The sequence below is a fragment of the Aethalodelphis obliquidens genome, unplaced genomic scaffold (assembly GCF_003676395.1).
Source record: "Aethalodelphis obliquidens isolate GAN/ISIS:26980383/991018 unplaced genomic scaffold, ASM367639v1 scaffold60, whole genome shotgun sequence".
Taxonomy (NCBI): domain Eukaryota; kingdom Metazoa; phylum Chordata; class Mammalia; order Artiodactyla; family Delphinidae; genus Aethalodelphis; species Aethalodelphis obliquidens.
Genome location: NW_020838004.1, coordinates 5541760 through 5558604, shown reverse-complemented (window position 1 = coordinate 5558604; position 16845 = coordinate 5541760). Strand labels below are relative to the sequence as shown.

The 16845-nt window shown below is 40.7% G+C and overlaps 1 protein-coding gene across 1 annotated transcript in view; it reads left to right on the top strand.

Annotated features, from left to right (window-relative positions):
* The window catches only part of MAML2 (mastermind like transcriptional coactivator 2), a 361367-nt gene that overhangs the window by 241754 nt on the left and 102768 nt on the right, over nt 1–16845 (top strand). The window lies entirely within an intron of this gene.

Here is a 16845-nt window from a genome sequence, read left to right as displayed (position 1 = left end):
GCTCTTGCTTATTAAGAATGTTGCCTTAGAATCCATGCCTTTAGTGACAAGTCCAGTTGTCAGTTACATTCTGATATGCCCATGCCTGGTTTATTTGTTCAGTCAATAAATCAGTCATTAAGTCGGCATGCATGCCCCGAGTACCTACCGCATGCATGATGTTGTGATTGTGCTGAGTATTGAAATAAGGCCAGACATGATCTTAAGAGTGTTTAATGACAAACCTCCACCCACACCAACCAACTGAAACGTCTAAACGCCCAACCCATCATAATGGATCCTGCTGTGATTCCATGCTGGTGCGTGAAGGTTGAGTATCCACCTTGAATAAGACATGTTCTCTGTCTGCAAGTACAGTCTGGAGAGGTCGACAGGCTTTAAAAACTATCATTTTAATACTGAGTGGAAAGGATGACATGGAGCACAAAGCTTGGGTATTTACTGAGCAAGGGGAAATCAGGAAAGGCTGCCGGAGAAGGTAACGTGTGAATTAAGTGTTAAAGCATGAAATTGTCATGACTACCAACAGAAAAAAATCTGTGGTTACCTTATATCCTGTGGTTAACATAAAGCAGAGGTTTTATTCTGCCCCAAACAGGAATCATATGAAGAGATAGCCCTGTGTCTCCAGAACACACACTGGTGAATCAGTGCCGATCCCCAGGGAACTTGCAAGGAAAAATTCTTCCTGGAATAAGTGAGGGAAGGCAGGCAGGAAGGCTGAATGTTGCTTTGTGCATGTAACTTGACAGATCTGCGTTAGCGTCCAAGCACAAAGACAGCACGTTACCTGTCAAAACAATGTGTCAGGACAGTATGACGGCACAGAGCCATGTTCCAATCACATTCCTAGAGTAGTTTGTATGGCTACTGCCCAGAAAAGAATGCCACCAGCACCACAGACTGTGGCCAAGCTAACCTTTGCCTTAGATATATGCCAGGAGAAAACTAGACTCAACTAGGATTCAAGAGCTGTGTCCCAAGTAAACTTTCGGCTCTTAATCACTTACGAAGTGTGTTTTTCTAAATCGTAGTTTATGAAGAATGGACTTGGAGTAGAGTCATGTGTATATTACAAAGTTCCATTTTTAGCATGGGTAATTTGGGGATCGTTTAAAAGCAAACAGTATTGTGGAACTACTTTCTAATATTCTGTGTAGCCACTTTGCTGTGGGTGAACCTGGGTTTAAATTCTAACTCTGACATTCTAGCTGTGTGACCTCCAGCGAATCAGTGAGCCTCTCTAAGCCTCAGTTTCCTCACCTGTAAATGAGGATGATAGGATTTGGGGAGAGTAAGTGATGTATCTCTCAGGCGGGGGTCTAGAATAAAGTTGGCTATTATTGTGATTATCATGGAAAGGACCATACATGATATCAGAATATTTTTCAACATGCATTACTTTTATGTAGGAAGCCCGTTGGAGTGAGTCTCAAATTTTTTCACAAGCAGTACTAGAGGAATAAAAGAGAACAATCTTTAGTTCTGTCCAGCAATATGGTGAGTGGGTAGCGATTTACCTTTCCTGGGCCCGGACTTCTGACCATAAAAATGACCATAAATAATGAGATATTAGTAGAAGTTAGCATTTATTGAGTATTTACTCTGTAACTGGCATGACCTCTTCCCCCCTTGATTGTGGTATCTCATTTTACCCATATAAACTAATTACCATTATTCTCATTTTATAGGTGAGGCAAATGAGGCACAGAGAAGTTAAAATGACTTTTCCAAAGTTACACAGATAATAAGTAGCAGAGCCAGGATTCTGATGGTCTCCTTTGAAGGTTGTACTTTCAGACTTGAGGCTATACTGCTCACAAGAAGGATTTGCTGGGAAATGAATGGCCATTTGTAGATCATTGTGAAATTCTCAAAAGAAATATTTCTTATAATATCGAGCCATATTTACATAATCTACATAGTAAATTAAGTTTTGGTAGGATAGAGAAAGTCTCAAATCTCTAATCACCTTCAGAGCTGTTAAAGAAAAGAATCAAAAAATATCTGTGTGTCACTTGACCTTCCTGAGAGTGAGTATTATGAAGCTTAACCAAAATAAGCAATGTACAATAGGAAACATGGCTCTTTGGTACCCCATCAGCCCTTCTTTGGGAGCCTTCCTGCCACCCCCAACATCCTCTGTCTTGTTTCCGCCTCTGTTGCTCATATCAACAACTGTCCACCATACTTCTGACCCCTTAGTCCCCATGCCAGCTTCCAGGACCCAAGCACACCAGTGGGTTGCTAATGACCAAATCCACAAACATCTTCCAGTGCCTTAGATATTTTTTTTTACTTTTCCCAGTGTGTATGACACTTATGATGCCAAGGTAATTTTCATCTTTTCAAGAAGGCCCTCAAAAAGTGATAGAAATGGTGGTGACATGTCCAGCTAAAGGCGTCTTCTATACAGACAGGCAATGGCTACTCAATCAAAGCCTTATCCCAACCTTGTCAATATTGTCAATTCCGGCTCAACAATTCCATGAAGTATGACTCTGAAGTGTTCTGTGTCTGAGTTGTGAGCAAGCGTATCAGAGCTTTGTAGTCAAATAAGTGTTACCCTCTTGAAAGCATTCACCTTTGAAGGGGTTGGACGCATTCTAATAATGGTGCTATTGTTCAATACAGTTGCAGAGTTTTCCTCTAGGGATTGTCTTCAGAGCTTTTAGCACATTGAGTGGATTGTTATCAATGCAGTAATATTCATCTTGTTGGGGTTATTTTTGAAAACAGTCAAGCAGAGTAATGCAGCTTTGGGTCAAAAAAACAAAGAATAACTATGATGGGATAGAACTGCATTTCAAGTTTAGTTTGTGAACTTTCCCTGAAGGCAATAAAGAAAGTAAATCAGTTGCTTCCCAAGATGATAATTTTGAGAAGCAATTTTCATTTGGGTGTACATATTTCTAGGTTCTTCCATTTTTATTGTCCCATCCGCTATATTGCTAAGTATTCTAAACTCAGAGAGAGTAGTTTTAACTCTGCCATTCATAGTAGACAGTACAAATCTGTGTTCTCATCTCAGATTAGCCAAATCACTGATACTCATGACCAAAGCCATAGGAGGGAAGGAAATTAAGCAATTCTTAAGTTTACCAACTAAAGCATCCTGAACGAAAACAGTAGTCACGAATCTTTTTTCTGCTTGTCATACTCACTTTATGTCAAACACAGCAAGATTTACTAGTGGGATATGTTAATTGGGACAGTCTATCCTTGGGAATGGTGGAAATCTTGGTTCTCTGCTACAAAATGATAGATTGAATTTGTTGATCAGTTGTTTAGAATTTACCCAGTAGACTGTGCAAAGATGGCCTTCTCTTCACCTTTCAGAACTCTGAACCCAGATAGGGCTGCATGCTCAGGCAGAGACTGAAATTGGGGGAATTCATATGTCCCTCTCCCTTTATTGGGTACCTGCCCGCCTCTGCTCTCCTAGATGTGAATGGCACCCGAGAGATAGATGCAGCATAATCGAATTGTTGGAGACATCTTTATTGTTCCATGCCTGGAGTAGTTTTAAATAATCCCTTCTCTGGAGACTGAGAGAACAAATGGTATTTGATGTTTCACAAAATGTCTTCAGCAACTCTGTCTTGCTAGTGTTTGGGGCTTGGCAAATGGAAATACCTCCTGGCTATAATTTTCGTCTTTTTCCGATTGGAAGGTTATGGGAGAGGGCAGGAGAGGGATGTAATGCATGCAGTTCTGATTTATCTTCAAGTCACTGAATACGTGTTTTAAGGTGTGAAAGAATTATTGGTTGACCAGGGCTCATGAGAGTTCAATCCAAAGCCCTAACCTCTTGCACTAGAAAATGGTCTTTTTCAAAGCTGTATAATCAGACACTTAAAAGTGTGAATTTTTTTTTTGTAACATTAGAGCCATGAAACTCAAGTGGATTCTATATTTGGTTTAGAATTCTCCCATCTCTAAAAATTCTGAGAGGGAAGGCAGCCAGTGAATGGATAGTTTGTTATGACCAAAACATAAATTTGTACATTTCCTTTTTAGTTTAAAGCCAAGCTCCTCAATCGTATATTAGGAACCTCACCCCACTCTCTCTACCTAGCCAAGTTTATCCTTCAGTGCACTATATATCAACCCTTGGCATAAATCAAACAATGTTCTCCTCCCTTCGTCTTTAAGTTAATCTTGTGTATAGCTAACCTTAAAGATGAACACTCAGAAGATTGTTTCCCAGTTGGTCTAGCTGAGGGTGGAGGAATGAGGACTCACTGTAGCTGTCATATACTGACAAAACTTCTAAATCCTTATAATTGCCTAGAGAAAGTGCCAGAGAAGAGATAGAACCTTCATTCAACTGGGAGTGCCTTTTCTAATAGGAAAATAATTATGAATTCAGAGTTCTGCAACAATATAACATCCAAACCACCCCTTTGCTGGGGGCTAGGGGTTGGCTAAAGGGTCAGCCAATTAGGCTAGTGTCAGGGTTTGGTTTTAGGGGCAGAATCAGGTGAGAGGAAGTCAGGAGCATGAACGGCCAAAGACAGAACCCAGCCAAAATCCTAAAACAGCTAGGAAACAAAATCAGTCAGTATACTCAGAACCGAGGGGTGAATCTAAAAAATGGTAACAAACCCATGATTTCATAAGTGACCTAAAATCTAGAGTGTAGTTAGGGTAGAGACCCAGGAGATGCTAGGTGGTCATTACAAATGACCCTCGACCATTCGGTGATTTCCATTATGACTTACCTTGGCTGGATTATGCTGGCAAAAGGGAAGAGTTCTGATACAGATATACTGAGGGCTGTTCATGGCAAACCAGGAGCATTTTTTTTTTTATATTGTCATATTATCTTTGATATTTCATCATTTATCTTTTAAGTTTACAAAAGAAACAAAAATTTGTTTTTAATACTCCATGAAACTAGTGCTAAGGCCAGGATCCAGAGTGAATTTCCAGACACACATGTTAATATAATTTATACTGAAGACTTTTTTTTTTATTGGAGTATAGTTGATTTACAATGTTATGTTAGTTTCAGGTGTACAACAAAGTAAATCAGTTATACATATACATATATCCACTCTCTTCTAGATTCTTTTCCCATATAGGCCATTACAGAGTATTGATTAGAGTTCCCTGTGCTATGGAGTAGGTCCTTATTAGTTATCCATTGTATATACAGTAGTGTGTATATGTCAATCCCAATCTTTCAGTTTATCCATTCCCTGCCTTACACCCTGGTAACCATTTAGAAAACCAGTTTGTTTTCTACATCTGTAACCCTATTTCTGTTTTGTATATAAGTTCATTTGAACCCTTTTTTTAGATTCCACATATAAGTGATATCATATGATACTTGTCCTCCTCTGTCTGACTTACTTCACTCAGTATAACAATCTCTAGGTCCATTCATGTTCCTGCAATGGCACTATTTCATTCTTTTTTATGGCTGAATAATATTCCATTGTATATATGTACCACATCTTCTTTATCCATTCCTCTATTGATGGACACTTAGGTTGCTTCCATGTCCTGGCTGTTGTAAATAGTGCTGCAATGAACATTGGGGTGCATGTATCTTTTGGAATTATGGTTTTCTCTGGATATATGCCCAGGAGTGGGATTGCTGGATCATATGGTAGCCCAATTTTCAGGTTTTTAAGGAACCTCCATACTGTTCTCCATAGTGGCTGCACCAATTTACATTCCCACCAACAGTGCAAGAGGGTTCCCTTTTCTCCACACCCCCTCCATGACCATCATCAAAAAATGTACTGAAGACTCTTTTTTTTTTTTAACATCTTTATTGGAGTATAATTGCTTTACAATGTTGTGTTAGTTTCTGCTGTATAACAAAGTGAATCAGCCTTATGCATACGTATATCCCCATATCCCCTCCCTCTTGTGCCTCCCTCCCACCCTCCCTATCCCACCCCTTTAGGTGGTCACAAAGCACCGAGCTGATCTCCCTGTGCTATGCAGCTGCTTCCCACTAGCTATCTGTTTTACCTTTGGTAGTGTATATATGTCAGTGCTACTCTTTCACTTCGTCCCAGCTTACCCGTCCCCCTCCCTGTGTCCTAAAGTCCATTCGCTAGGTCTGCATCTTTATTCCTGTACTGCCCCTAGGTTCCTGAGAACCATTTTATTTTTTTTTAGATTCCATATATATATGTGTTAGCATACAGTATTTATTTTTCTCTTTCTGACTTACTTCACTCTGTATGAGAGACTCCAGGTCCTTCCACCTCACTACAAATAACTCAATTTCATTTCTTCTTATGGCTGAGTAATATTCCATTGTATATATGTGCCACATCTTCTTTATCCATTCATCTGTCCATGGACACTTAGGTTGCTTCCATGTCCTGGCTATTGTAAATAGGGCTACAATGAACATTGTGGTACATGACTCTTTTTTTTTTTTTTAACATCTTTATTGGGGTACAATTGCTTTACAATGGTGTGTTAGTTTCTGCTTTATAACATAGTGAATCAGTTATACATATACATATGTTCCCATATCTCTTCCCTCTTGCATCTTCCTCCCTCCCACCCTCCCTATCCCACCCCTCTAGGTGGTCACAAAGCACCAAGCTGATCTCCCTGTGCTATGTGGCTGCTTCCCACTAGCTATCTACCTTACGCTTGGTAGAGTATATATGTCCATGCCTCTCTCTCATTTTGTCACAGCTCACCCTCCCCCGCCCCCCATATCCTCAAGTCCATTCTCTAGCAGGTCTGTGTCTTTATTCCTGTCTTACCCCTAGGTTCTTCATGACATTTTATTTTTCTTAAATTCCATATATATGTGTTAGCATATGATATTTGTCTTTCTCTTTCTGACTTACTTCACTCTGTATGACAGACTCTAGGTCTATCCACCTCATTACAAATAGCTCAATTTCATTTCTTTTTATGGCTGAGTAATATTCCATTGTATATATGTGCCACATCTTCTTTATCCATTCATCCAATGATGGGCACTTAGGTTGTTTCCATCTCCGGGCTATTGTAAATAGAGCTGCAATGAACATTTTGGTACATGACTCTTTTTGAATTATGGTTTTCTCAGGGTATATGCCCAGTAGTGGGATTGCTGGGTCATATGGTAATTCTATTTTTAGTTTTTTAAGGAACCTCCATGCTGTTCTCCATAGTGTCTGTATCAACTTACATGTCCACCAACAGTGCAAGAGGGTTCCCTTTTCTCCACACCCTCTCCAGCATTTATTGTTTGTAGATTTTTTGATGATGGCCATTCTGACCAGTGTGAAGTGATACCCCATTGTGGTTTTGATTTGCATTTCTCTAATGATTAATGATGCTGAGCATCCTTTCATGTGTTTGTTGGCAATCTGTATATGTTCTTTGGGGAAATGTCTATTTAGGTCTTCTGCCTATTTTTGGATTGGGTTGTTTGTTTTTTGGATATTGAGCTGCATGAGCTACTTGTATATTTTGGAGATTAATCCTTAGTCAGTTGCTTCATTTGCAAATATTTTCTCCCCTTCTGAGGGTTGTCTTACAGTCTTCTTTAGGGTTTCCTTTGCTGTGCAAAAGCTTTTAAGTTTCATTAGGTCCCCTTTGTTTATTTTTGTTTTTATTTCCATTTCTCTACGAGGTGGGTCAGAAAGGATGTTGCTGTGATTTATGTGAAAGAGTGTTCTGCCTATGTTTTCCTCTAAGAGTTTTATAGTGTCTGGCCTTACATTTAGGTCTTTAATCCATTTTGAGTTTATTTTTGTGTATGGTGTTAAGGAGTGTTCTAATTTCATTCCTTTACATGTAGCTGTCCAGTTTTCCCAGCACCACTTTGTGAAGAGGCTCTCTTTTCTCCATTGTATATTCTTGCCTCCTTTGTCAAAGATAAGGTGACCATATGTGTGGGGGGTTATCTCTGGGCTTTCTATCCTGTTCCATTGATCTATATTTCTGTTTCTGTGCCAGTACCATACTGTCTTGATTACTGTAGCTTTGTAGTATAGTCTGAATTCCAGGAGCCTGATTCCTCCAGCTCCGTTTTTCTTTCTCAAGATTGCTTTGCCTATTCGGAGTCTTTTACTTTTCCATACAAATTGTAAAACTTTTTGTTCTAGTTCTGTGAAAAATGCCATTGGTAGTTTGATAGGGGTTGCATTAAATCTGTAGATTGCTTTGGGTAGTATAGTCATTTTCACAATGTTGATTCTTCCAATCTAAGAACTTGGTATATCTCTCCATCTGTTTGTATCATATTTAATTTCTTTCCTCAGTGTCTTATAGTTTTCTGCATACAGATCTTTTGTCTCCCTAGGTAGGTTTATTCCTAGGTATTTTATTCTTTCTGTTGCAGTGGTAGATGGGATTGTTTCCTTAATTTCTCTTTCAGATTTTTCATCGTTAGTATGTAGGAATGCAAGAGATTTCTGTCCATTAATGTTGTATCCTGCTACTTAACCAAATTCATTGATTAGCTCTAATAGTTTTCTGGTAGCATTTCTAGGATTTTCTGTGTATAGTATCATGTCATCTTGTACTGAAGACTCTTGACTGGCAAAATTAGCAGGAGGGATTTTGCTTGTGTGTTGTTAGTGTTCTTTGGTTTGTTCATTTTAACATGAATACCAACTCTGTGCCATATATAGATAACCCAAATGGTAGATATTATCCACGCTTTTTTAATAGATGAGGATACCGAGGCTTAGAGGGGTTAAATAACTTGCTCAGAGTTGCAGTCAGCACTGGCCCAGTGCTAATAACTACTATGCTGCCTAGGTTAAGGAAATAGGTACAGGTGGTCTGGGTTGTGCTAACAGAGCCTTTTTTGTCATGTCTGTTTGAAATTTCACTGTTGTCCACATTCCCAGGTTTTTTCTACCTCAGGCAAAATTTAAGCCAGTTCTGATGCAGTTGCCTTATCTCGATCCACAGATCTCTAGTCTCCTAGTCTGCCCAACTTGGAGCCGGGAACTAAAGATTCCAGGCTAACCTGAGAACTGATCCATTCTTCACTCTAGCAATAGCTTGTATTCATTCATGCAAAAAATATTTGTTGAGTGCTTGCTCTATTTGTTGAGTTCTGGATACTGATACTACAACTGAGAACAAAGATGAAGGTGTGATGTAGTAAGGGAAAAATAATTTTTTTTTAACTTTTTTTAGATTATAAATAATCAGAATGTTTTCAAATTGAGCTATTTTCATCATATTGCAGACTTATTCTTGCTTCTGTTGCTAGGCTGATTTGCTGCTGGGCTTCCTGGTACCTCTGATCCATGATAAAAATGGAAAAAACCCAAGGGAGTGGATATGTGATTTAGTTTTTAAAGCAAAAAATCCAAAGTTTTTTTTATATTTTTTTAAGTGATAAAGAAAATTCATTCATTCTCTTTTTCTTTAACATCATCCATCAAGATTTTAGAACCTGTTTATGGTCACTGTTAGAGGTTCACAATAGGGTAAAACCATAATTTTTGCATTCATTCATTCATATGATGAGAATTTATTGAGCACTTACAATGTGCCAGGAATTGAAGACTAAAAGATTAAGTGATCCAAAGAACCCTCCTTGCATCCATCAAAAGATCAGGAAGTCATGGTTCCTCTCCTCAATGAGCTTTTGATTAGAAGGAGACATCTGTCCATAATACTATTGGATTCCCATTGGGTATGCATACTACATTGTCCTTTGCTTAAATCCACTTTATGTAGTAACTGAGCCCAAATCATCTGGGCTTTTCCCCTAAGTTTTCAAGTTCAACTTTGAACATGTTACTTTAACCTTTTATAGAATAGAACTCTATTTGCTAGATATTCCACTTTCATTTCTATTTCATTTTATCTTCCTAGTATACAATAGCTCAGTTCACAATAGACTGAATTGGTGTGAAGCAACAGTTAATTCCTGTGTCCCTCAATACAGAAGTAAACACAATAGCAAGAAGAACATGTTAGCCTTGGAATCATAATCCATAGGGTTTAAATCCACAGTTAGGGGAATGGTTCTGTTATTCTCATTCCTCTCATTCCAAGGTCTTTGTCCATGCCTTGCATCCGTCCATAAGAGCTGTGCATTTAAAGCATTAGTGGGTAATTTAGCCTGTTGAATACCAAGTTTCTAACTAGGGAAAAGAGGGGTATGAGGTTAAGAAATAGATTTGATCCTGGAGAGGGAAATGCAAGAGGGTTAATGGAAAATATGACAGATATTTAACTGTAATGTGCATTAATGTAAGTGATTCAAACAATCCCCTTTGCACCCATTCCAATTAGTTTTGCCTTTTCTAATCAGATGTCAGTTGGTATCAGTTCGGTGGAGGGGGGGGTGGGGTCTTTTTGTGAAATCAAAAGGAAGCAAAAACCCATTTAGCCAGTGTGCTAATCAGTAAGTGTTCATATCAATGGTTAATTAAAGTCAGGCACAGAGACTTCAGATTCAGAAGGTGTTTACCATAAGAAGTTCTAGGTTTGAAACAAAAGACCACACAAATATTTAGACTTCTAGGATCAGAGCGATGTAACGTGAGTGAATCATCTTACTCTTTTACATTGTGTTGCAAGCAAGGAAGACCCAACTTACACACACACACACGCACACACACACACGCACACACGCACACACACACGCACACACACACGCAGAGCCCAGGCAGCTCTCCGGATGCTAATTAGAGAACTCTGGATGAATATTTGCATTTTATGCAATGAATCTGAACAATAAAGTGCCACCTTATTCTCCAAGCAGTATATGGAGTAGAGCAGAATAAAGGGAGGCCAGTGACTACACGCCTGTGCATCCTGCAAAATCAAATTTCAAGGTCCTTGAGGATGAAAGAATGGGGGTGGTTGACCTGTTTCCCTTTCTTTCTGCTGCTAATTCCCTCCACTCTGAATCACTGGCATTTTCCAGTTTGCTTTTCACAGGAGCTTAAGTTCAGCTCCACCTTTAGGAAACATGAACTTCATAAACAGGGAGCTTGTTCTGGCCCTATGTCTTGTAGCCCACACGCCTGTGTGGGTGAACACAAGAGCCTGTGGACCTCATGTTCTTGTCTTTGGCTCACATCTCAACTTTATGTCTCTGGTTCTTTGTCCAGGACCCCCTCCCCTTGTCTATCCCCTCTCTTCTTTTACCCTTTCTCTACAGACCAATTTTGAACTCACCTCTTTTCCCTGAACTCCTTTGAGACCTGTTTTATGGCAGGCCTGGAAAGGGGTGCCGAGGACATTTAGCCACTGGAGTTGTTATTGGCAACAAGGGTGAAGACACTTTTCCTGGAAAAGGATGCATGTTGGGGAGAACCTGATGAGCTGGCAGCCCCGTCTCTGTGTCCCGCAAGCCTCTGGCACAGGTGAATGAAGTCTGAATGGGCACACCCATGGGAAAAACATTGCCCCTGTCGCATCAAGTGCTTGCTGACTGGCCTGAGTCCTTGCCATCTTGCCAACCTGTCAGTGGAGTGAGCATTCTAAAACAGGAATTTAACCATGTCTGTCACCTGCCTAAGCCCCTTAAGTGATCTTCATTTTCTCATAATGAAATCCAGCTCCTCCCATGGCTTTGTGTGACCTGGCTCCTGCCAAGCCCTCCAGATGGATTGGTTTCTATTCCCAGCTTTCTTCTTCCCTTAGCCCTATGCTGTCACCTGTCTGTGCCCCGCAGACTCCCATACACTATGCCCTCCAGCTCCCTCCAACAGAAGTCCTGAAAAGTACCACGCTTTCACCCTCAGCTCTACAAACATGCCGTTCCTTCTTTCTGGAACATTCTCCCACTCTACTCTGCCTGGCTAACCTAACCCTAAGCTTTCTCAGTCTCAGCTAAACAATTTCTTCCAGAAGGTTTCCCTGGCCTCCCAATCTGGATAAGCTCCCATTCTGTATTCTCTGCTAGTTGCCTCTACTTCCTCTCTTTCAACAGCTATCACCCCTCATATCTCTTTGTTCTTGTGTGTCTTCCTCAACGAAGCAGCAAGCCACTTGAAGGCAGGGATCGTGTCCATCTTGTTCACCCTTACACTCCAGTCCCTAACATGTCTACTCTGTGGTTGGCACCCACAACATTTTTGCTGAAGAAATGAGCAGCGGAATTATACCATTGACCCATCATCCTTTCTTCTGTTCTGAGGATTTAAGGTCCCCAACACATGCCCCCTCTCCTCCTCAGAAGGTAGAAACAGGAGCTTGCCCTTCCACCTTCATCTATACCAAGTCTGGCCTTAAGACGTTTGCCCATGGACCTGGCAACAGCTCAGAGAATTCACTCTCAGCTGCTCCGTGGGTTAAAACTGTGGAAGGGGATTCGACAGAAGCACTTTTGACAGAGGCTGGACTGACCTATATCCTGGGGAATCATGCAGATAAGAGTCAGTTATAAGAATTTTATCAACAATACTCCACATGATTTTTTCTCTGAGAAAACATGTATGGAACATCAATAATTTACCAATAATGACCAAACACAATCCCTCTTCATAAGTAATTGAAAGAAGCAAGTGATTATAATGTAGTGTTATAAGGTTTCTGATAGAAGCCACTGTAAGGTATTCTGAGAGCACAGAGATGAAGCACTTAGTGTAGCCTTGGGAACCAGAAAAAGCTTTCTGGAGGAGGTATTATCTCAGTGCCTACCTCAAGGAAGACTAGGAGGCAGTGAGGGGAAAGGGAAAAGGCCTTCCAGGCAGAGGCTGAGTTCTTTTGGAAGCTTCCAAGTAGTTCAGTGTGGCTGGACTGCGGAGTGCAAGGTCAGGAGAGGAGAGATGAGACTGGGGTGGTAAGCAGGGGCCAGGTCATGAGGGGCCTTAAACACCATTATAAAGGAGGTTAGAAATTCATCCTGAGGGCAATAGAAAGTTGTGGAGAAAAGTGTACAGGTTGTTTATAAACAGAGGCATAACTTATGCCTACCACAGAGGAGTTGCGAAATTCAAACCTATTGAATGTTAAAGAATCAGATTTGCTCTTCAGACAAGTTACAGTATAGGGAATATACTGGAGGGGCCCAAGCCAGGGGCAAGGAGACCTTCACCAGATCTGTATGCCAAGAACATTTCAGAGATTTGAACGTGCAGTTGCTGTGGGCCCAGGCAGCTCCTCCCTTCTGTCAACCCTAGAATGTCCCTGCCGGTTCACTGGTCCTCTGTCCCATTCTCCCCCTTGCCCCTCACACTTGGCTTCTCTATGGCCAACACTGGACTTCTGCTTTTGCTCCAGAGGACTTGGTCTATCTTATATCTTCACTTTCTCCTTTCTACCTTCAAGCTTGCTCAAGCCCCCAGCATCTTTCCAAAATAACTTCCCATCAGCCCTCCTACCCCCGTGAGCCCCAATTTCCCAGTTACCAGGCTCAGGACCTCTGCGTCAGTATAATTCCTCTCTCTCTGCCTTAGGCCACCTTCCCAGGTACTACTACGGAGGCCACTGATAACCATCTACACCTCTTTCTCTTCTCCATGACCACTGCCACTGCCCATGTGCTCACATTATTGCAGTGCTCCCTTGTCCCTCCCAGTAATGGGCTGGACAGTGTGTCTAAGAAATTCTACCTTGCTCCACACTCCTGGGGCTGAGCCCAGTGGCTGAGGTTCCAGTTATCTTTGTGGCTTTACCAGGCCTCCCCCTTGGAATTACAGCTTTACCCAAGATCCAGTCCCTCCCTGAGGCTCCCTCCACTTCACAGGACCAGCTCTCCTCCCAGTGAAGGTCTTTTGCCCAACCACTACATTTTCCCCACTGGCTGCAGCATCCTATCCACCCGCTTAGATAGTTGTGAGATGTCCTGGAACCCTGGCCCTCTCCATCCCCTGCCCTAAGTGCCCATGTTGCTGTAACCGCCCCTCCTCAAGCTGTGAAACAGGTAAAGTCCATTTCTTCCCCCTCTAGTGTGTACAACATAGTGAAAAAACTCTTCCAGTACAGTTCTTACATTGTATTATACTTGTTTGGTCCAGTGAACTGTGAATTTGTAGTGAGTTTGGACACTGAAATTTCCCTCCCCACTCCGAACTCACAAAGCATTTTGCATCTCTCATTGCTTTCAACCTTTAACTGTTGGTAAGTTCGTATTTTAACCCCTGCACTAAACGGTAAGCTCCTTGAGACCGGAGTCTGTTTATCATTCATCTTTGTACCTCCAAGGGCTAACAGAGAAAGTTCCAACATATGGATACAGAAACAGAAAGAGAGGAGGAAAAAAGAAAATAAGGAAGGGAAAGCTATGGTGCGAACATTGTAAATCAACAATACTCCAATAAAAATTAATTTTTAAAAAACTCAGTAAAGAATGAACAAAAAAGAAGCTGTTGTGTGTGTGTGCGTGTGTGTATATGCGTGTGTGTGTGTGTGTGTGTGTGAGAGAGAGAGAGAGAGAGAGAGAGAGGGAGAGATAGGCTCTATGGTCTTGAAATCAAAGGAAAATAAATAGGTTTGAATAATTTCTGATATCAATCTGAATATAAAATGTACGTTATTGAGAACTCATACATTGCTTACTTCATAAGCATCTTAATGACCATATAGCCATAATGACCATATAGCCTTGGCCACATTACTTAAATTCCCTGAAACTAAGCTGCAACATCTGTAAAGTGAGAACAACAACACCGATTTTGCAGGATTCTTGAACACATTCCATGGAATAACCCATAAGACATACAACAAATACAAGGCTTGCACCTGGTAGGCAATTCACAAGTGCTGGCTTGCTTCTCTTTGCAAAATAAGGACCCTCAGGACCAAATCCATTCAAACAATACAAATTAAATGTTAGTAGACACTTGCAATGGGTGATTTCCAAAACTGAGCTCTCATTTATCTCTGCGTTTCCAGGCAACTAAGGCAAAAAAGAAATCATGTGGGGATATAGGGGTTCTTTTTGTTGTTGTTGTTAACATAAAAGAAAGCGTGCAGGTTCATCAATGGAAGTTAACTTTTTCCTGGACGTGAATTCAAAGGTACATTTATCACTGGGGGAATTAGGTAACATGATGGACATCTTACACTGGAAATTTTGCAAAGACACTATAACACTATTTACCTTCATGTTTCTGTTACTAAGCTGCGTTATGAAATCTGAGGCCAAAATACTAGCTTTTAATTCAGTGAATACTTTTCCCCAGGAAGCTGAGATAATGTGGTCAGATTAATGTTTTCTAAGACTCTGTTCAGTGGTTTTCACACCCTGTTTTAGCAAGAATACTTCTTTCCTCCCCTCCCCCTTTCAGGGTGTCCCTGAGGCACCTCCCCAGAATTTAGGTTCCTTCAGGGCAGAGATTATAAAACAGAGTTCTGGCTTATCCCAAGAGTAGAGTTTAGAGACCATATAAGAATGCATAATTTAAATTCCCATTAGACTGCCTCAGTCAAATATCAATTGTCTCAAATGAGTCTCTGGCAAACCCCTGCATAGTATAAAGTAGATTAGACCTGTGGAATGTCTACCTCAGAATCAGATTTCAGAGAGACTTTTCAAATCCATTTAAGCTATAATCTTCTCCCTGCATATAAAACAAAACTATAAACTCCAGATGTGACCCTTCTGTTCTTCAGACCAAGCTCATTAAAAATCACCATGAAAAAATTCAGCAGTTGGTACAGTTATTTATCATCCAACAAAAACTTAAGCACCTCCTGTATACAGAAAGCCATGCCAGCTGCTGTAAGAAATATAACAAACGTATCTGCTGTGTGGTAAGAGCTCCATGGGAATGAGAAATACAGCACGTGAATATTCTGGAACCAAACTTGTTGCTGAGTATTTTACCTTGAGTAATCAGACCTTGTTTACTTCCTTTGCTACAATTTGATTCTATAGTTCTGAATTTTATGAGTATAAAACATAATTACCGTCCTCATTTTTTAATTTTTTATTTTTATCAAGGTAACATGCACATAATTTAAAAAGACAAGCAGTGCTAAAATGCAGAAGCCATTCACTGGCACCCCGTCCCCCACCCTTAGTCCCTAGAGGAAACCATTTTCATCATTTTGAGTTGCTTCTTCTGGTATTTGCCGTCATATTTCTAAACGGATCCGTAACTTATACCTCTTGATTTATTCATCTTAGGTGCTACCTACTGCTTCTTATTATAATGGATGAAGATTTAGTTCCATTTACAGCCTTTCTCCCTCTCCCCCTTTGCCGCATCATGGCCATGTCAAAATTTTGCTTGAGTTCATATCAGTGTCTTCAGGGTCATGAAGCGAGAAATAATGTTTCCTGCTGAGACAAGCGGTATATATAACTATAATTCCTCTCCAGGAGTGAAGTGTCCAACGTTGTTTTCATTTGTGAAGTTTCTCTGAATCTCTGGCTAAGTCTTTTCATACCATCCAACAGCTCTGTAAAACATCTCCGTACATTTTCCTCACTCTAATTCCTGTCAGAGAATCTCTTTGCTCCATTTCTTTTCCTGGACGTGTCTCCCCGGGAGCCCTCTGTCCCCACCACGATCCTGACGGGTGTTCTCTAGGCCTGCTGATACACCATCATCCTAGGCCTTCCTGCCACCATCCTGGGAATCCCAGGATGGGATTCTTGTGTTTCTCTGTTTATTTATTTACTCTCATTTTGGTGGACTATGTCTGCCAGGAGCTCCCTGACAAAGGGTGTATGCGAGGTGAAATCTTGAAACCTTCAGAGAAATCATAACCCATTTAAGGAGATTAGAAAAAAGAATTCAAAACATGAAGAAAGACAATTGTTGAACATGGATAGTGTCCTAGTTAGTATACTTGGTGCTGCAGAATGTGCAAAGAAGGGATGAGAAAGGAGCCCTCAAGTATTGAGCACCTCCAATGAGCTAAGTGCTCTTTGCATGACATTCTTAAGAAATAGGAATCATGTTCTCCTCTTTATATATGAGGAAGTTGAGAGCAGAGCGGCTT